Source organism: Petromyzon marinus, chromosome 50 (genome assembly GCF_048934315.1).
Source record: "Petromyzon marinus isolate PM22_M1 ecotype Great Lakes invasive population chromosome 50, UKy_Petmar_22M1.pri1.0, whole genome shotgun sequence".
Classification (NCBI taxonomy): domain Eukaryota; kingdom Metazoa; phylum Chordata; class Hyperoartia; order Petromyzontiformes; family Petromyzontidae; genus Petromyzon; species Petromyzon marinus.
In genome coordinates this window covers 10047653-10069932 of record NC_133716.1, presented here as the reverse complement: position 1 = coordinate 10069932, position 22280 = coordinate 10047653, and the positions used below count along the sequence as shown (strand labels likewise).

Sequence of the window (22280 nt, the reverse complement as noted above, 5' to 3'; positions counted from 1 at the left end):
AACCGTACAAACATATTACATATGTGGGATATTAAACGGACAGTCGAAATTGTAATTGAGCAATAATACGTAATGTATTTATCCTGTGAAGCCTCGACTGAGCTCGACTGTTTTTTTTAATGACGGTTCGATTCCCAGCCTTGGCAAACCAGTGGTGATCGATAACTGGGCAACCCCGATCCTCACTAACCTTCACCGACCTGTACCGACCAACAAGATAAAGTATCGTCAAAAAAACCTCCACGGTCTACATGGCGTGGAGACGAAGCCTCCATCCAGGAGTGGAAGTACAGGGGGTCTGAACGATAAGCGTCATGTCGAACATGCCAAACGTTGACGCACGTGTGGTCGTGGCAAGACAGGGCACGTGAGGCGTCTTGGGGCACACGCCCAGTTGCCAAGTAAAATCTGCCACACACACACAGGACACTCCCTCAGATGGAGCTGTCCTGCTAAGCTCCGGAAAAAAATATTCACCCCCTGTCAGAGGTAGGGGGCAGTTGTCTGGGGATTTGGGGGGGGGGTCCCAGGAAAATGTCATGAAAGATTAAGCCCTGGAAATGTCCATATAAAACCCAATGTACATGTACGGTTACGTTTTGCTAATCCACTGCTGGATGGTCTCCTCTCCACGCCGTGCGGGTCGTGGTAGGGGGGGGTGTATTTGACCATACTTCACCACACTCTTTGGTTCTATTTGGTAAAGTCACGTAGGTAAAAAATAAAACAACAAAAATCACGACGTTTCGGCCACAACACAAGTGGCCTTCATCAGGTGAAGGGACCGTACTGTCCACGTTAGTAAGTGCAGACTTGATGTTGTTTGTTATCAGCTACGTCCGGACGGGACTGGAACTCAGGTAGTCCACAAGGCAGTGGTCCACTCACGGCTGCATCACCACTCCCCCCAGGCGCGTGGCAAGAACACAGAAATAACAATAGTAACGGTGATGGTGGCCATGCCTCGGTTGGCATTAGATGCGAATGAAGTTCAACATTCATACGTAGGGCTGTCCCGTGCTGTCAAACCATACAGTAGTCCCCGCTCGCCCATTTAACCGTGCAGTCATGCATGGCGATGAGTCTATGATGCCAGTAGTATCCAGGCTCAAACCTGCTGAGCTTCCGAGATCAGACGCATTCCGAGTTTATTTTCTCCAAAACCGGAAAACCATTATCACCATCATCCTCCCTTCCCCTCCAAGTTCCTAAACACGGTGTAACCTTTCTCAACTCGGGACGCGTACTGCACGTACAGGTGTGTGTCACGCAAGCTCGCATCCATTCTACAAAATACGAAGAGAGTGGCGATGTTTGTTGCCGGCCGCTCTGGTGTCGTTTTCGGGCCTCCTTGCGTGTGCCACACCGCGCTCGCCGACACCGCGGTCCTTTTAAATCGTCAACGTCAAGTCGGTGTGCACGTTGATGAACGTAAATCCGTGCGAATTGTCAACGCTGCTGTTACACACACACACAAGACAAAGATCCCCCGTGTAGCCTGTAACAGACTGAAGGGGCAAGTGCTGTTAGCGAGCAGCACCTATTGAAGGCCGGAATGGTACACGAGGGGGGGGGGGGTGTGGGTGGTCAGCACCACACCCGGCCGCCTTTGTCTCCCCAGTGACGATGTTTACGCGCCGCACCAGGTACTCGTTTGAGGCCGAGTAGACCTAGGCGAGGCCCAGGACCGGTTCAGATAATCGTCACGGGTGTTGGGCTGTGAGCGGTAATCGAACTCTGGGTTCGTGGCGCAGCGTAGCGCTAACCGCTGCACCACCGCTCCTCGCACAGCACGCGCCCCGCAAGTCACCAAGAGTCGTCGAGAGGGTGACGATGACGACAGTGGCGGCGTCTTCGTCGCCTCGCCTCGTCACCCACCACCACCATCATCATCAGAGTTACACATCTGGGAAACGTTTTACTCACCAGGGGATTCAGACCGCTCGATCACCATCCTCCTCCTGCTGCTGCTGCTGTCAAAGACGACTGTTTCGATCGCGATAACGCTGCCTAGGATTTCCTTGGATTGATCGATGACGACGACGACGACGATAATAACAATAATGGTTAATTAAAAACAGCAAGAAGTGAACTTTTTGAGTCTCCGGCTGAGAGTGAGTGGAGGCAGCGGGCGCGTTGTTTGGCTGAGCGCGACAGCGCGGGTTGCCGTGGCGACGAGACGCAGGGCACCCTCCTCCCCTCTCCGCCCTTACAGGGGGCCTCGAGCAGCCCCACCACCACTCAGCTCACCACACAGCTCACCACTCAGCTCACCACACAGCTCACCACTCAGCTCACCACACAGCTCACCACTCAGCTCACCACACAGCTCACCACTCAGCTCACCACACTCCACAACTCACCACACTTCACAGCTCGCCACACGCCACAGCTCACCACTCAGCTCACCACACTCCACAGCTCACCACTCAGCTCACCACACTCCACAGCTCACCACACTCCACAACTCACCACACTCCACAGCTCACCACACTCCACAACTCACCACACTCCACAGCTCACCACTCAGCTCACCCCACTCAGCTCACCACTCAGCTTACCAATCAGCTCACCACACTCCACAGCTCACCACACTAAGCTCACCACACTTCACAGCTCACCACTCAGCTCACCACACTCCACAGCTCACCACAGCTCACCACACTAAGCTCACCACACTCCACAGCTCACCACTTTCCACAACTCACCACTCAGCTCACCACTCAGCTCACCACACTCCACTGCTCACCACACTAAACAGCTCACCACACTCCACAGCTCACCACTCTACACAGCTCCCAACACAACTCATCACACTCAGCTCACCACATTCCAAAGCTCACAACACAACTCACCACACTCAGCTCACCACATTCCACAGCTCACCACACTCAGCTCACCACATTCCACAGCTCACCACTCTTAGCTCACCACACTCCACAGCTCACCACACTCCACTGCTCACCACACTCCACTGCTCACCACACTCCACAGCTCACCACGCTCAGCAGGTTTAAGCCTGGATACTACTGGCATCATAGACTCAACACAATGCATGACTGCACGGTTAAATAGGCGAGCGGGGACCACTACTTTCGCACCTAATGCCATCCTGATCATGGCCATCATCACCATTGGGTAGACTAATGTCTTTCAGTGTTCTTAACACAATTTATAAACGTGCGTTTAGAGAATTTAGCTGCTACACATGTCCACGTGATCGGCCACTTTCTTGAACTATCATTCGTGATAGTCAGGTCGCTTCTGAAAAATACCTTTATAGCTCAGTTTGTTTAACACGTAGGCTTTCGCGACCAATATTATTCATGATAAATTTATTATTCACCCAAAAACCTTTATTATGAATAGCTCAGTTTGTTTCAATTACCTTTTATTGTTCACTTATTGCTTTCGTGACTGCAGGAATTCATATTCTTTGGGTCTTTCGGTAAAGTCACGGAGATAGGTTAAAAGAAAATAACAACAAATAACAACTACCACGTTTCGATCGCAACACAAACGTTCGTCATCACGCTTGTGTTGCGATCGAAACGTCGTAGTTTTAATAATGTAATTTTTAGGTTATTTCCTTTGAACCTATCAACGTGACTTTCCCGAAAGACCCAAAGAATATCACCTTTAATTATTTTCACAACTTTTGCGCTGCAGAAAGGCATCAGCAGGGGGCGCATATGGCAAGCAAGTGGAGAGCAGAACCCATGTGGATCAGTTAAAGTCTTCTTCATTAACCTCACCCTAATCTAACCCGAGCCTATCCTGACTCTAACCTAACCGTAACCTACCCCTAAACTAGCTCTAACCTAACGCTAACCGACCGCAGACATAATCCTAATCCTAACACTAACTGAAGCCTTATATAAAATGAGGCTACAATGTAAAAGATAAATTGGCGGATCCTTACAATCGGTGGCTCATGCCAATGCTGGCAGAAGGCCCTACAGTAATGGAGATCGAGTCAGTTACCTAGATGGTGTTTTGGCCTGCTCCTCCATGCGGGCCAGACATCTTGTAAGAGATGCGAGTACTCAGACTTGACCACACCGCACGCGACCTGACAATCGACTAACTGTGCACAACAGATTTACGCGGCGAGGTGGAGAGTGGCGATGAGGATTTAAGCAACCTGCCCCGTTCTTTCAAACACCGCACCGAGATCTCTAACCGGTGGTGACCTCTGGATTTCAAGTTCATTTCGCTACCCACCAAGTGATTTCGGCACCACCTGAGCTGTATTTTTTTATTGACGATAAAAACCGATCATCTTAAATTGAATATCCAAACTGGTAAGAGCCAGGTGATTGAGTGGCGTTTACCATTCAAACTTTTGGGGCTGACAGAGGCGGGGTGAGGATCAACTGCCGCGCCGCTAGATCGAACTGGCAACCACCGCATTTGCCAGTCGAATGCGGGAACGAACAACACCACGGCAACATCATTCCAATGTGTGTGCGGTATTCCATCTTTATTGAGAAAGTATCAATTCTCTTTGTGAATGCGTATTAACGTTGTTCACTTGGCACCATTGTTGCGTGTTCAGTCTCCATTCACGGTCGTTGGTGACAAAGAGAACGAAAACGGAAGGGGTGCACACACAATACTAGGATGATCTTGATTTTAAAAAATATGTAAATCAATGGGCCATTACTCTCTGGTTCTTTCGGTAAAGTCGCGTAGGTAGAAACAAAATAATAATAATAATAATAGATCACGACGTTTCGATCGCAACACAAGCGGCCGTTCTCAGGCGGAAAAAACAGCGAGAGAGCTGTTACAACAAGGTGATAAAGGTTATAACCTTGTTGTAACAGCGAGAGAGCTGTTACAAGGTGATAAAGGTTATAACCTTGTTGTAACAGCGAGAGAGCTGTTACAACCTTGTTTTAAGAGCTGTTACAACAAGGTTGAAACAGTGGAACTGCTCGTTCAGCAGTTCAACTGCTGGATTATTTTTTTCCTCCTAAGGATGACCGCTTGTGTTGCGATCGAAACGTTGTGATCTATTATTATTTTTATAATAATAGATCACAGACACTCGCCAGTGGAGTGGACAACCTCCCGTTGCCATGGCTACGGGGCGGCCCGTTGGGTTCCAACCGTGGACTGTCGTTACGAACCAGTGGGCCACGTGACCACCCCACGTGGTTGAACACGTGGGCCACAGTCGAGTCTTACGAGGAGGAGCAGTGCAGCCGCTCTCTGCTGTTGTGATCGCGATCGAACGGCAAAGATGGATGTGTCCAGATGCAACCCGTACCAAGTGATGCTCACGATGGCGTCTTTAGTCGGATTTGTCACTTGGCAAGGGGTGATGGAGCCGGCCATCTGGCTGCCACCCTCCATACTAAAGGTGAGCGATCACCTGGGGGTTAATTCCCTGATTGGATATCTCGATAACCTGGGTGGCAATGCTGCTAGTCTTGGAAATCCCGATGATCTTGGTGGCAATGTTGCTCCTCTTGGAAATCCCGATGATCTTGGTGGCAGTGCTGCTCTTGTTGGAAATCCCGATGATCTTGGTGGCAATGTTGCTCCTCTTGGAAATCCCGATGATCTTGGTGGCAGTGCTGCTCTTCTTGGAAATCCCGATGATCTTGGTGGCAGTGCTGCTCTTCTTGGAAATCCCGATGATCTTGGTGGCAATGTTGCTCCTCTTGGAAATCCCGATGATCTTGGTGGCAATGCCCCCATGGCATATGCCGACTTTGCTTCGACCGATTTTCCGAGCCAATCGATACCGGACAGCAACGAGAGAGAAGACGTCCCCGCCGAGCAGAGGCCGTGCGACATTCAACCACCGCCGGAGCCGCGAGAGCAGCACCGACATAGCCTCTTGTCGACCGTCATCTCCGCAATCAGCACGGGATTCAGTGCAGTGCAAGTGATCGCGTGGATTTGGGCACGCAAGGTACGTTCATCGCACCGCCGCACTACAACAGTCAAATAACACTTTAGCGTGGGGGTAGCGGTCAACTTTAAAATAAGTTAATATCAAATTTGTATACAGTAGATCGATCCCGGAGGGCATTTTGGTCGATTTGAGGCCGCCTCCCCCGCTACTCCCCTGCGCCCCCGCTACCCCCCACTACCCCCTCCGCTACCCCCCCACTACCCCTCACTACCCCCCCACTATCCCCACCGCTACCCCCCTCCGCTACCCCTCTCCGCTGCCCCCCTCCGCTACCTCCCCTGCACACTCCCCCTCTACAACCACCACCACCCGAACCAACCCAACCCCGTTTTGGAGGCAGGTACGGGGGACCTGAACAGCGTCAGAATCTCTCTTGAGACTGGAGCAGTCCGATAAGCTATGAGGCTGTTTTAGTCTTTCACAGACGTCCAGTATGGGCGGGTCAGCAAGTTGTAGCGGCAAACAGAGCCGCGGGGCCTGCAGGAGAATGTGCGAGGCCTATAACAGGTCTCTATTCGGATGTTGCTGGCACGGCATCGGACAGGCGCATTAGCTAGTGAGCAGATGAGGCGACGTGACACATCGTGACTTAGTCGTTGTGTCCCTCTGGCCGCGGAGGGTGATGTGGGTGCGGACTGGGATGGTGGGGAGTTTTGGCCATACTTCACCTGGCTAGTCATTAGATCCGGTTCAGGGAGAGGGACGGACAGAGCGCATGCCCGGAGCTCCGTTTGTTTAAAATCATGGCCAGACGCGCAGCACGGCGTGATTCAGAAGTGTGCAGGGAAAGTTCGTTGTAAAGTGTTGCTCAGAGCAGTGTTGTGTAATTATTCAAGAAACACCTCTTACGTTTTATAATACGAGCAAATTAGGAATCAACGAGCTAGCATAAATAATGTTCGTACCTGTACGTCGAGTAATGTTTCTGAACTCCATTTGGAAATACGGAGCGTGAAGAGTTTTTTTTTGCATGCCAGAGATTCCACATCGTTAACGGGAGTGCGTGTGTGTGCCTCTTATTGTGCATCTTGGCTGTTGCTCTGAGAACAGAAGCCGCGTGATGGCGGCCTGAGCCCACAATTGGTGCGGAAGGCGTTTGTCTACAATTCCAAGGCCCGCTATTTCCAAAGGAGGAACCCGCGTGGGGTGAGTCGCAACACTGGGGGCGCACACAGCCGACAACACAACGCTCGTTGCTCGCGATCCACCGATGAGTCCCAGTGAGAAACGATCACGGGGAAACATTTATTATACTTCTTTTGTTCTTTCGGTAAAGTCACGTAGAATGAGAATAAAATAATAAATTGATAAAATAACACAATAATATTCTCACGACGTTTCGGCCATAGCGGGAAACAGAGCCGCGGGGCCGAAACGTCGTGAGAATATTATTGTGTTATTTTATTTTATCAATTTATTATTTTATTCTCATTCTACGTGATTTTACCGAAAGAACCAAAGAAGATGAATCATTGCAGTCACGAAAGCTTTAAATCGATATTTATTATACTTTTGATTTAAAGCTTTCGTGACTGCAGTAATTCATATTCTTAGCTCTTTCGGTAAAGTCACGTTGAAGGGAAACAATAAAATAATAAAAAATATATAAATATATTATTGCTTATATATTATATATTTTATTGTTTCCCTTCAACGTGACTTTATAAAATATATAGAAATATATATTATTGTTTATATATTATATATTTTATTGTTTTCCTTCAACGTGACTTTACCGAAAGAGCTAAGAACATGAATTACTGCAGTCACGAAAGCTTTAAATCAAAAGTATAATAAATTTCGATTTAGAGCTTTCGTGTCTGCAATGATTCATCTTCTTTGGTTCTTTCGGTAAAGTCACGTAGAATGAGAATAAAATAATAAATTGATAAAATAACACAATAATATTCTCACGACGTTTCGGTCCCGCGGCTCTATTTCCCGCTATGGCCGAAACGTCGTGAGAATATTATTGTGTTATTTTATTTTATCAATTTATTATTTTATTCTCATTCTACGTGACTTACCGAAAGAACAAAAGAAGTATAATAAATGTTTCCCCGTGAATATATATAATATATTATTGTAATATATTGTTTAATATATAAACAATAATATATATATTTATATATATTTTATTATTTTATAAAGTCACGTTGAAGGGAAACAATAAAATATGTAATATATAAACAATAATATATATACTTATATATATTTTATTATTTTATTGTTTCCCTTCAACGTGACTTTACCGAAAGAGCTAAGAATATTTATTATACTCTTCGGTTCTTTCGGTAAAGTCACGTAGGTAGAAAAAAAATAGATCACGACGTTTCGATCGCAACACAAGCAATCGTCATCAGGTGGGACAACCACAGCAAGACCACCTGATGACGATTGCTTGTGTTGCGATCGAAACTTCGTGATCTATTGTTTTTCTACCTACGTGACTTTTACCGAAAGAACCAAAGAAAATGGATTCCTGCAGTCACGAACGCTTCAAATCAAGATTGAAACAAATATTGTTTGACTGGGTATTGCATTGTACATTCCTGCATCACACATTATACATCACACATTCTTGAAGATACAAGTTCGATTATCGTGATCTGAAACTGAAAAATGCTAATCAGATGCCATGCGTATAAATTTTGGGTTGGATTGGAAATTGAGCTGTGTACATATCTGTCCATTCCATCCCTGGATTCCTCCCCTATCCATAAATGGTTCTGCATTCACGTGAGCCTATTGTTACAGTTGTCATTGTGAAGCTGACGGTGATTCTGATCACAGTTCTGTCGTAGAAATATACACAGGTCTGTGCGTAACTCCGAACGATTGCAGCAGCTGAAATAGAATGCGACTTTGTCCCGCGTGCAAACCCAGGTGATGGTTATCCGCACGCTTCTCGTCAGCAAGGAGGACGCTGGGAGGCCCCGCAAGATGAAAGACTTCGCTGGCAGCATGATGACCGGAAGAAGACGTGTCCAAGACGGCGGTGGCCCAGCGAAGACAACGAGCCCTTGGAGCCTTCCCAGCCTGCCAAGCTGGATTCGGCGGCAATAGCGAAATCGGGATAGAACTGTTATAAAACTGGGGGGAAAAAAAAAATATATAATAATAACAAAAACATGTTCATTTATTATCTACTACAATAAATATTTATTTCCGAAGAAAATCACTTGTGATATTTCTTCATGGTTGGTTCACTGCTTTATTTACACACCTGTGTTAAAATCCTATGGTTTACAATGTTTTTAAAAATAAAACTCATAATTAAGGCTATGGGGTTGTCACAGAAGCCGCGGTCATCACGTGAGTTGTGAATTTCAGGTCCGCTATAACCTGGACACGACTGCAGAAATATTCAATCAAGCGCTCTCGAAGTTGGACTAGCAGTAAAGAGGAGCCCTGGCAACCACGAGCAATTGGTCTGTGCAGATACACGCAGACACAGAGATACTACCACGTTACAGACACGGAGATACACAGCGATACAGAAGCACAGATACCTCACTCTATAGCTCACCACACTCTACAGCTCACCAGACTCCACAGCTCACCACACTCCACAGCTCACAACACAACTTACCACACTCAGCTCACCACATTCCACAGCTCACAACACTCCACAGGTCACCACACTCAGCTCACCACACTCCAAAGTTCACAACACAACTTACCACACTCCACAGCTCACCACACAACTCACCACACTTCACAGCTCACCACACAACTCACCACACTCCACAGCTCACCACACAACTCACCACACTTCACAGCTCACCACACAACTCACCACACTTCACAACTCAACACTCCACAGCTCACCACACCCCACCGCTCACCACACAACTCACCACACTCAACACACCACACTCCACAGCTCACCACGCTCCCCAGACTCCAAAGCTCACCACACTCAACTCACCACACTCCCCACGCTATCGCTATGAGCCCCACATGCCGCTCACCACACTCATGGTATGAGTAAATTTAGTGAAGTTATTTCCTTTAGCTCATCGTCTGCTTGCAGCCCTAAGCCAGTGGTGGAAGTTCCACATTCCTGTGGCGGAGCCAAAGGCAGTACTTATTTCAGCTTTCCTGAGGGGATAATGGGCTAAGTTAACCACCATCCATGGACGTTAACTAGTAATCTTCCGATTAGCTCAACTGGCACTGGATTAGATTAGATGGGATCCCGGGGTTGGTAATATGCACCACGGAGGTGAGATTTAACTCTCGCACCTGGCATACAGGATCCCGACCCTGACGCCTGCTGGATATTTGGAGTTTGCATGCCTCTCTCCCTGTGGTCGTGTGGATTTTTATCCTGGTCCCTCCGGTTTTCCCCCTCCACAATTAGAAACACTTCATTTGAGCTATTTTGTGATAGCAGGTCACATCTGAAAACAAATGGCTATATTGCTCAGTTGGCCTTACCTGGTAAAATAAATAGTAGTTCATAGCTTTGGGAGGCCCTCTCTGGCAATTTCAATATCTTGTCTTTATTGTTTTACTACCACCAATGGTCATTACCAACACTGTTGTTATTTACCTTGGATATGTAATTTCTCTTTAACACGTAGGCTTTCGCGACCAATATTCATAATAAAGGTTTTTGGGTTAGATCGCGTTTATTTATAAATGTGTCGTAACCCTCCACCACCCGACACGGCCAATCAGCAAAAAAAGTGTCACGTTGACAAAAGACAAATAATTCACTACTTTAGCCCACCGGTGTGTTGAAGAGTGAATCCACATTTACAGTTTCAGTACGACGTTTCGCTGGTAAATACATCCAACATCGTCGGCAATTCGCCAGAATGGTAAAGCCCTCGCTTGCTCCCGGTTTTATATAGAACAGCAGGGTGACGTCATCACTTAACTCATATCAGGTGCAGTGATTAGAGGCGGAGGGGGGTATTGTAATTATAATCGATTAGTAATCAGTCATTGGTTATGATTAGTAATGAGTTGTAGATTAGTAATTCTTTAATCAAAATGTAATGTGTATTATTTAATAATATGCTTCCAGGCCGCACTAAACCTTTAGCTGTCAAAGCGATTAAAGTTATTCTTGTTCCTCTCAATTTCAATGGATTCTCTAATTAGTCTTTGCCAGTAATAATTAGTTTTACACACCACTGCAACATTGTCAAAATCAATTGAGTGTCCTTGTTGACAAGCATGTTCTGCCACTGCCGGCAGTTGTGTTTGAGATAATTTAATATTTCTCTGATGTTCTTTTAGTCTTACACTGATGTTACGTCCCGTCTGCCCAATGTAGCAGCTGCCACATAAACAATTAATCCGATAGACACCTTCTGTTGATAATTTAGGTAATGCGCCTTTAGTGCAAGATACTAGTTTTTGAATTTTGTGTACTGTACCAAATCTTACTGTAATGTTTTGCTTTTGCAAAACAAGGGCTAATTTGTCAGTTACTCCTGAGATGTATGGAATTTTTATTGTTTTAACAATCTGGTCGCTTTCAGCAGTATTGCTTTGCGATCGTGATTTGGCATTCAGTGCTCTGTTAATTTGAGCATTATTGTAGCCATTCTGTCGTAGTGCGTCTTTAACGTGCTTAATCTCTCTCACTAGACTCTCACCATCTGACACTGTTTTAGCCCGATGTATGAGCGTCTTGATAAGAGAGGATTTCTGAGCTGGATGATGATGTGATTCTGTATTCAGATAGGCATCAGTGTGCGTTTGCTTTCTGTAAACGCTGCGTGTTATTTTACCGTTTAAGCCATGTCCAAGCAAAATATCTAGGAATGGGAGTGTGTTATTCACCTCCATTTCCATGGTGAAATGGATAGCCGGGTTTTGTGCATTGAGATTATTTAGAAAATCATTAAGTGTATCTTTACCATGTGGCCAGACAACCAAAGTGTCATCCACATATCTAAACCAAAAGGATGGTTTTAATGTGCTCGAGGCAAGTGCTCTTATTTCAAAGTTTTCCATGTACAAATTTGCTATAGCAGGGGATAAAGGAGAACCCATTGCTGCTCCTTCCTTTTGTTTAAAGAAATCCCCTCTCCATAAGAAGTGTTATTTAAACAATGGCCAGCAAGTTTCGGAATATCTTTTGGTAAACCGGTATTCTTTACTAGTGTATCAAGTAATATAAAACCTTGTATATGTTTGGTCATTTTTGTTATCCAGTGCAGGATGAGGGCCTCACCGTGCCACGTGAGCTGCTGGGATTAGCTGCCCATACTTCAACGCACTAGTAGTCAACGTGGGTTAGTCGAGCCGAGAAGTAAAGAGCGATGTCATGAATTTCACTACACTGCCCTCTGCTTCCCCTACACGTAAGCCACTTACAAGAAACTGACATGCACATGGCCACCCATCCAGGCACTATCCAGGTTCAACCCCACTCAGCATTGATGAGATCTGTGCATTTTGGGCCATTTTATCAAAGGCTATACAGTAATGCATTAGAAGAGCTAAATGAAATGTTTTGGCCAATCCCTCATATAATGTCATACGGCATATTTACCTGTATATTATAGATGCTACTGTATTGCAATATATTTACCTGCACATTTTAGGCACAATTGTACAACACACGATTATGCCAAAAAAATATATCAGTTTGAAAATGTGGAAAACTATATTGTCTTGTTTGTATAGGTCTGGCAGCACTGAAGAAATAATATAACAAAAAATCTAAACAGCGTGCATTTCAGGTGAACGGGACACATCTCCGGTTACCGCCGGTGTCAGGGAAAATCTGAAACCACCAGGACCCATTCACATCTGTAAACTAAGAGCATAGGGCATATGACCGTGCATGTATTCAATGTATTATAAGAAAAGCAGGGCTTTTCACAGACGAGCATTTCAGGCTTTAACCTGAACCAAAATAATCCCATTTCAGTGTGTCTGGCGAGACGACACTGTGCAGTTTGACATAACTCGCAAATGTCTTTATGCAGTGCCGTGACTCATAGTGGTTTTTTTTCTTTAAATGCGTTTTCTAAAAGTAAATATAAAGGGCATTTTTGTATTTTAAGACTGACCTTTCATGAATAAAACTTCCATCGATAACAATGTACGTGTATTCTAACAATTGCCAAACAATTTGTACCCTAAAACCGTACAAACATATTACATATGTGGGATATTAAACGGACAGTCGAAATTGTAATTGAGCAATAATACGTATTGTATTCATCCTGTGAAGCCTGGACTGAGCTCGACTGTTTTTTTTAATGACGGTTCGATTCCCAGCCTTGGCAAACCAGTGGTGTTCGATAACTGTGCAACCCCGATCCTCACTAACCTTCACCGACCTGTACCGACCAACAAGATAAAGTATCGTCAAAAAAACCTCCACGGTCTACATGGCGTGGAGACGAAGCCTCCATCCAGGAGTGTAAGTACAGGGGGTCTGAACGATAAGCGTCATGTCGAACATGCCAAACGTTGACGCGCGTGTGGTCGTGGCAAGACAGGGCACGTGAGGCGTCTTGGGACACACGCCCAGTTGCCAAGTAAAATCTGCCACACACACAGAACACTCCCTCAGATGGAGCTGTCCAGGCTAAGCTCCGGAAAAAAATATCCACCCCCTGTCAGAGGTAGGGGGCAGTTGTCTGGGGATTTGGGGGGGGTCCCAGGAAAATGTCATGAAAGATTAAGCCCTGGAAATGTCCATATAAAACCCAATGTACATGTACGGTTACGTTTTGCTAATCCACTGCTGGATGGTCTCCTCTCCACGCCGTGCGGGTCGTGGTAGGGGGGGGGGGTGTATTTGACCATACTTCACCACACTCTTTGGTTCTATTCCGTAAAGTCACGTAGGTAAAAAATAAAACAACAAAAATCACGACGTTTCGGCCACAACACAAGTGGCCTTCATCAGGCGAAGGGACCGTACTGTCCACGTTAGTAAGTGCAGACTTGATGTTGTTTGTTATCAGCTACGTCCGGACGGGACTGGAACTCAGGTAGTCCACAAGGCAGTGGTCCACTCACGGCTGCATCACCACTCCCCCCCAGGCACGTGGCAAGAACACAGAAATAACAATAGTAACAGTGATGATGGCCATGCCTCGGTTGGCATTAGATGCGAATGAAGTTCAACATTCATACGTAGGGCTGTCCCGTGCTGTCAAACCATACAGTAGTCCCCGCTCGCCCATTTAACCGTGCAGTCATGCATGGCGATGCATCTATGATGCCAGTTGCATCCAGTCTCAAACCTGCTGAGCTTCCGAGATCAGACGCATTCCGAGTTTATTTTCTCCAAAGCCGGAAAACCATTATCACCATCATCCTCCCTTCCCCTCCAAGTTCCTAAACACGGTGTAACCTTTCTCAACTCGGGACGCGTACTGCACGTACAGGTGTGTCACGCAAGCTCGCATCCATTCTACAAAATACGAAGAGAGTGGCGATGTTTGTTGCCGGCCGCTCTGGTGTCGTTTTCGGGCCTCCTTGCGTGTGCCACACCGCGCTTGCCGACACCGCGGTCCTTTTAAATCGTCAACGGCAAGTCGGTGCGTCAAGTCGGTGTGCACGTTGATGAACGTAAATCCGTGCGAATTGTCAACGCTGCTGATACACACACACACGACAAAGATCCCCCGTGTAGCCTGTAACAGACTGAAGGGGCAAGTGCTGTTAGCGAGCAGCACCTATTGAAGGCCGGAATGGTACACGAGGGGGGGGGGTGTGGGTGGTCAGCACCACGCCCGGCCGCCTTTGTCTCCCCAGTGATGATGTTTACGCACCGCACCAGGTACTCATTTGAGGCCGTGAGCGGTAATCGAACTCTGGGTTCGTGGCGCAGCGTAGCGCTAACCGCTGCACCACCGCTCCTCGCACAGCACGCGCTCCGCAAGTCACCAAGAGTCGTCGAGAGGGTGACGATGACGACAGTGGCGGCGTCTTCGTCGCCTCGCCTCGTCACCCACCACCACCATCATCATCAGAGTTACACATCTGGGAAACGTTTTACTCACCAAGGGATTCAGACCGCTCGATCACCATCCTCCTCCTGTTTAACACGTAGGCTTTCGCGACCAATATTATTCATAATAACGGTTTTTGGGTTAGATCGCGTTTATTTATAAATGTGTCGTAACCCTCCACCACCCGACACGGCCAATCAGCAAAAAAAGGTGTCACGTTGACAAAAGACAAATAATTCACTACTTTAGCCCACCGGTGTGTTGAAGATTGAATCCACATTTACAGTTTGAGTACGACGTTTCGCTGGTAAATACTTCCAGCATCATCAGGCAATTCGCCAGAATGGTAAAGCCCTCGCTTGCTCCCGGTTTTATATAGAGCAGCAGGGTGACGTCATCACTTAACTCATATCAGGTGCAGAGATTAGAGGCGGAGGGGGATATTGTAATTATATAATCGATTAGTAATCAGTCATTGGTTATGATTTGTAATGAGTTTTAGATTAGTAATTCTTTAAATCAAAATGTAATGTGTATTATTTAATAATACGCTTCCAGGCCGCACTAAGCCGGTAGCTGTCAGAGCGATTAAAGTTGTTCTTGTTCCTCTCAATTTCAATGGATTCTCTAATTAGTTTTTGCCAGTAATAATTAGTTTTACACACCACTACAACATTGTCAAAATCAATTGAGTGTCCTTGTTGACAAGCATGTTCTGCCACTGCCGACAGTTGTGTTTGAGATAATTTAATATTTCTCTGATGTTCTTTTAGTCTTACACTGATGTTACGTCCCGTCTGCCCAATGTAGCAGCTGCCACATGAACAATTAATCCGATATACACCTTCTGTTGATAGTTTAGGTAATGCGTCTTTAGTGCAAGATACTAGTTTTTGAATTTTGTGTACTGTACCAAATCTTACTGTAATGTTTTGCTTTTGCAAAACGCGGGCTAATTTGTCAGTTATTCCTGAGATATATGGAATTGTTATTGTTTTAACAATCTGGTCGCTTTCAGCAGTATTGCTTTGCGATCGTGATTTGGCATTCAGTGCTCTGTTAATTTGAGCATTATTGTAGCCATTCTGTCGTAGTGCGTCTTTAACGTGCTTAATCTCTCTCACTAGACTCTCACCATCTGACACTCAGTGAGAGGATTTCCTTCGATTGATCGATGACGACGACGACGATAATAACAATAATGGTTAATTAAAAACAGCAAGAAGTGAACTTTTTGAGTCTCCGGCTGAGAGTGAGTGGAGGCAGCGGGCGCGTTGTTTGGCTGAGCGCGACAGCGCGGGTTGCCGTGGCGACGAGACGCAGGGCACCCTCCTCCCCTCTCCGCCCTTACAGGGGGCCTCGAGCAGCCCCACCACCACTCAGCTCACCACTCAGCTCACCACTCAGCTCACCACTCAGCTTACCACACTCCACAGCTCACCACTCAGCTCACCACTCAGCTCACCACACAGCTCACCACTCAGCTCACCACTCAGCTCACCACTCAGCTCACCACTCAGCTCACCACTCAGCTTACCACACTCCACAGCCCACCACTCAGCTCACCGCTCAGCTCACCACTCAGCCCACCACTCAGCTCACCGCTCAGCTCACCACAGCTCACCACACAGGTCACCACTCAGCTCACCACTCAGCTCATCACTCAGCTCACCACACTCCACAGCTCACCACTCAGCCCACCACACTCCACAGCTCACCACTCAGCTCACCACACTCCACAGCTCACCACTCAGCCCACCACACTCCACAGCTCACCACTCAGCTCATCACACTCCACAGCTCACCACACTAAGCTCACCACACTTCACAGCTCACCACATTCCACAGCTCACAACACAACTCACCACACTCAGCTCACCACATTCCAAAGCTCACAACACAACTCACCACACTCAGCTCACCACATTCCACAGCTCACCACACTCCACTGCTCACCACACTCCACAGCTCACCACGCTCAGCAGGTTTAAGCCTGGATACTACTGGCATCATAGACTCAACACAATGCATGACTGCACGGTTAAATAGGCGAGCGGGGACCACTACTTTCGCACCTAATGCCATCCTGATCATGGCCATCATCACCATTGGGTAGACTAATGTCTTTCAGTGTTCTTAACACAATTTATAAACGTGCGTTTAGAGAATTTAGCTGCTACACATGTCCACGTGATCGGCCACTTTCTTGAACTTTCATTCGTGATAGTCAGGTCGCTTCTGAAAAATACCTTTATAGCTCAGTTTGTTTCAATTACCTTTTATTGTTCACTTAATGCTTTCGTGACTGCAGGAATTCATATTCTTTGGGTCTTTCGGTAAAGTCACGGAGATAGGTTAAAAGAAAATAACAACAAATAACAACTACCACGTTTCGATCGCAACACAAGCGTTCGTCATCACGCTTGTGTTGCGATCGAAACGTCGTAGTTTTAATAATGTAATTTTTAGGTTATTTCCTTTGAACCTATCAACGTGACTTTCCCGAAAGACCCAAAGAATATCACCTTTAATTATTTTCACAACTTTATATCATCAAATATCAGAAGCAAAGCAGGCTTGAGCCTCGACCCTGGATCAGTGAGTGGTTTGCGCAGCCGATTGTTGATGTGTAAAGCTGCGTGGCCCTACCCGTTCACGCTGGCGGGACGTGTTGAAGAAGTCTCCTCCACACTGTACCCCAGCAGACATGACCTGCCCGTTCACTCAGTGGCGTTTACCATTCAAACTTTTGGGGCTGACAGAGGCGGGGTGAGGATCAACTGCTGCGCTGCGAGATCGAACTGGCAACCACCGCATTTGCCAGTCGAATGCGGGAACGAACAACACCACGGCAACATCATTCCAATGTGTGTGCGGAATTCCATCTTTATTGAGAAAGTATCAATTCTCTTTGTGAATGCGTATTAACGTTGTTCACTTGGCACCATTGTTGCGTGTTCAGTCTCCATTCACGGTCGTTGGTGACAAAGAGAACGAAAACGGAATGGGTGCACACACAATACTAGGATGATCTTGATTTTAAAAAATATGTAAATCAATGGGGCATTACTCTCTGGTTCTTTCGGTAAAGTCGCGTAGGTAGAAACAAAATAATAATAGATCACGACGTTTCGATCGCAACACAAGCGGCCGTTCTCAGGCGGAAAAAAACAGCGAGAGAGCTGTTACAACAAGGTGATAAAGGTTATAACCTTGTTGTAACAGCGAGAGAGCTGTTACAACAAGGTGATAAAGGTTATAACCTTGTTGTAACAGCGAGAGAGCTGTTACAACCTTGTTTTAAGAGCTGTTACAACAAGGTTGAAACAGTGGAACTGCTCGTTCAGCAGTTCAACTGCTGGATTATTTTTTCCTCCTAAGGATGACCGCTTGTGTTGCGATCGAAACGTTGTGATCTATTATTATTTTTATAATAATAGATCACAGACACTCGCCAGTGGAGTGGACAACCTCCCGTTGCCATGGCTACGGGGCGGCCCGTTGGGTTCCAACCGTGGACTGTCGTTACGAACCAGTGGGCCACGTGACCACCCCACGTGGTTGAACACGTGGGCCACAGTCGAGTCTTACGAGGAGGAGCAGTGCAGCCGCTCTCTGCTGTTGTGATCGCGATCGAACGGCAAAGATGGATGTGTCCAGATGCAACCCGTACCAAGTGATGCTCACGATGGCGTCTTTAGTCGGATTTGTCACTTGGCAAGGGGTGATGGAGCCGGCCATCTGGCTGCCACCCTCCATACTAAAGGTGAGCGATCACCTGGGGGTTAATTCCCTGATTGGATATCTCGATAACCTGGGTGGCAATGCTGCTAGTCTTGGAAATCCCGATGATCTTGGTGGCAATGCTGCTCTTCTTGGAAATCCCGATGATCTTGGTGGCAATGCTGCTCTTCTTGGAAATCCCGATGATCTTGGTGGCAGTGCTGCTCTTCTTGGAAATCCCGATGATCTTGGTGGCAATGTTGCTCCTCTTGGAAATCCCGATGATCTTGGTGGCAATGCCCCCATGGCATATGCCGACTTTGCTTCGACCGATTTTCCGAGCCAATCGATACCGGACAGCAACGAGAGAGAAGACGTCCCCGCCGAGCAGAGGCCGTGCGACATTCAACCACCGCCGGAGCCGCGAGAGCAGCACCGACATAGCCTCTTGTCGACCGTCATCTCCGCAATCAGCACGGGATTCAGTGCAGTGCAAGTGATCGCGTGGATTTGGGCACGCAAGGTACGTTCATCGCACCGCCGCACTACAACAGTCAAATAACACTTTAGCGTGGGGGTAGCGGTCAACTTTAAAATAAGTTAATATCAAATTTGTATACAGTAGATCGATCCCGGAGGGCATTTTGGTCGATTTGAGGCCGCCTCCCCCGCTACTCCCCTGCGCCCCCGCTACCCCCCCCCCACTACCCCCTCTGCTACCCCCCCACTACCCCCTCCGCTACCCCCCCACTACCCCTCACTACCCCCCCCCCACTATCCCCTCCGCTACCCCTCTCCGCTGCCCCCCTCCGCTACCTCCCCTGCACACTCCCCCTCTACAACCACCACCACCCGAACCAACCCAACCCCGTTTTGGAGGCAGGTACGGGGGACCTGAACAGCGTCAGAATCTCTCTTGAGACTGGAGCAGTCCGATAAGCTATGAGGCTGTTTTAGTCTTTCACAGACGTCCAGTATGGGCGGGTCAGCAAGTTGTAGCGGCAAACAGAGCCGCGGGGCCTGCAGGAGAATGTGCGAGGCCTATAACAGGTCTCTATTCGGATGTTGCTGGCACGGCATCGGACAGGCGCATTAGCTAGTGAGCAGATGAGGCGACGTGACACATCGTGACTTAGTCGTTGTGTCCCTCTGGCCGCGGAGGGTGATGTGGGTGCGGACTGGGATGGTGGGGAGTTTTGGCCATACTTCACCTGGCTAGTCATTAGATCCGGTTCAGGGAGAGGGACGGACAGAGCGCATGCCCGGAGCTCCGTTTGTTTAAAATCATGGCCAGACGCGCAGCACGGCGTGATTCAGAAGTGTGCAGGGAAAGTTCGTTGTAAAGTGTTGCTCAGAGCAGTGTTGTGTAATTATTCAAGAAACACCTCTTACGTTTTATAATACGAGCAAATTAGGAATCAACGAGCTAGCATAAATAATGTTCGTACCTGTACGTCGAGTAATGTTTCTGAACTCCATTTGGAAATACGGAGCGTGAAGAGTTTTTTTTTGCATGCCAGAGATTCCACATCGTTAACGGGAGTGCGTGTGTGTGCCTCTTATTGTGCATCTTGGCTGTTGCTCTGAGAACAGAAGCCGCGTGATGGCGGCCTGAGCCCACAATTGGTGCGGAAGGCGTTTGTCTACAATTCCAAGGCCCGCTATTTCCAAAGGAGGAACCCGCGTGGGGTGAGTCGCAACACTGGGGGCGCACACAGCCGACAACACAACGCTCGTTGCTCGCGATCCACCGATGAGTCCCAGTGAGAAACGATCACGGGGAAACATTTATTATACTTCTTTTGTTCTTTCGGTAAAGTCACGTAGAATGAGAATAAAATAATAAATTGATGAAATAAAATAACACAATAATATTCTCACGACGTTTCGGCCATAGCGGGAAACAGAGCCGCGGGGCCGAAACGTCGTGAGAATATTTTTGTGTTATTTTATTTTATCAATTTATTATTTTATTCTCATTCTACGTGACTTACCGAAAGAACAAAAGAAGTATAATAAATGTTTCCCCGTGAATATATATAATATATTATTGTAATATATTATTGTTTAATATATAAACAATAATATATATTTCTATATATTTTATTATTTTATAAAGTCACGTTGAAGGGAAACAATAAAATATATAATATATAAATATATATATGACTTTACCGAAAGAACAAAAGAAGTATAATAAATGTTTCCCCGTGAATATATATAATATATTATTGTTTAATATATAAACAATAATATATATTTCTATATATTTTATTATTTTATAAAGTCACGTTGAAGGGAAACAGTAAAATATATAATATATAAACAATAATATATATTTTATTATTTTATAAAGTCACGTTGAAGGGAAACAATAAAATATATAATATATAAACAACAATATATTTTTCGATTTAACACTTTCGTGACTGCAATGATTCATCTTCTTTGGTTCTTTCGGTAAAGTCACGTAGAATGAGAATACAATAATAAATTGCTAAAGTTGAGGGTAAGAATCCACCCATTTTTTCGCCATATAGCATTGTGATATATAACGACTTATTGTTGGTAGCTTAGCTGATTGGAGAATATAGAGTTTATTGATAACATTAAGGTAATTTATATTTTAGTTTTTATTGGTTCACTATATAGTACTGTGAATAGCTCAGATGTGTAGGCCTTGACTTCAACATAGTCATTTCTGTGACCAGTCACTAGCTAATCACTCAGTTATTTCAATGCTAAATTCGCCTAGTTATTTCAATGCTAAATTCTCCTGTTTGATTTGTACTAAGTGCCTCGGTGAATGTGTATGGTCTGACTTTAACGTAGCTATTTCTGTGAGCAGTTACAAGCTAATCACTCAGCTATTTCAATGCTAAATTCTATGCTAATTCCATTGTCAAGGGGTGCCTCTGCGGATGTGTATGCTTTAACTTAGCTATTTCAATTGCTAAATTCTATGCTAATTCCATTGTCAAGGGGTGCCTCTGCAGATGTGTATGCTTTAACTTTTAACATAACTATTTCTGTGACCAGTCACAAGCTAATCATTCAGCCATTTCAATGCTAAATTATATGCTAATTCCTTTGTCAAGGCGCTTTGTTCCTCTCACACAGCTTAAAAGCCGTAATCTGAACGTGGTTCTTTCACTCCAGCGCTGTCCTACCAGACAGTCTCGTCCCTTCACCTGATGAAGGCCGCTTGTGTTGTGGCCGAAACGTCGTGAAAATATTATTGTGTTATTTTATTTTATCAATTTATTATTTTATTCTCATTCTACGTGACTTTATCGAAAGAACCAAAGAAGAACAATATATTTATATATATTTTATTATTTTCTTGTTTCCCTTCAACGTGACTTTACCGAAAGAGCTAAGAATATTTATTATACTCTTTGGTTCTTTCGGTAAAGTCACGTAGGTAGAAAAATAATAGATCACGACGTTTCGATCGCAACACAAGCAATCGTCATCAGGTGGGACAACCACAGCAAGACCACCTGATGACGATTGCTTGTGTTGCGATCGAAACTTCGTGATCTATTGTTTTTCTACCTACGTGACTTTTACCGAAAGAACCAAAGAAAATGGATTCCTGCAGTCACGAAAGCTTCAAATCAAGATTGAAACAAATATTGTTTGACTGGGTATTGCATTGTACATTCCTGCATCATACATTATACATC

General features: G+C 45.9%; 1 protein-coding gene across 2 annotated transcripts in view; it reads right to left on the bottom strand.

The window, feature by feature from the left end:
• LOC116953167 (microtubule organization protein AKNA-like) overlaps nucleotides 1-15304 on the bottom strand; it is an 86717-nt gene extending 71413 nt beyond the window's left edge. Inside the window, exon 1 of one of the 2 annotated variants that reach the window (XM_076074862.1) lies at nucleotides 14920-15304. The gene's annotated coding sequence lies outside the window, so the exon portion shown is untranslated. Of the gene's footprint in view, nucleotides 1-1926; nucleotides 2183-14919 lie in introns of those variants that run through there. The other variant, XM_032973082.2, reaches the window with a different exon arrangement.
• Between the last annotated feature and the right edge of the window lie 6976 nt (nucleotides 15305-22280).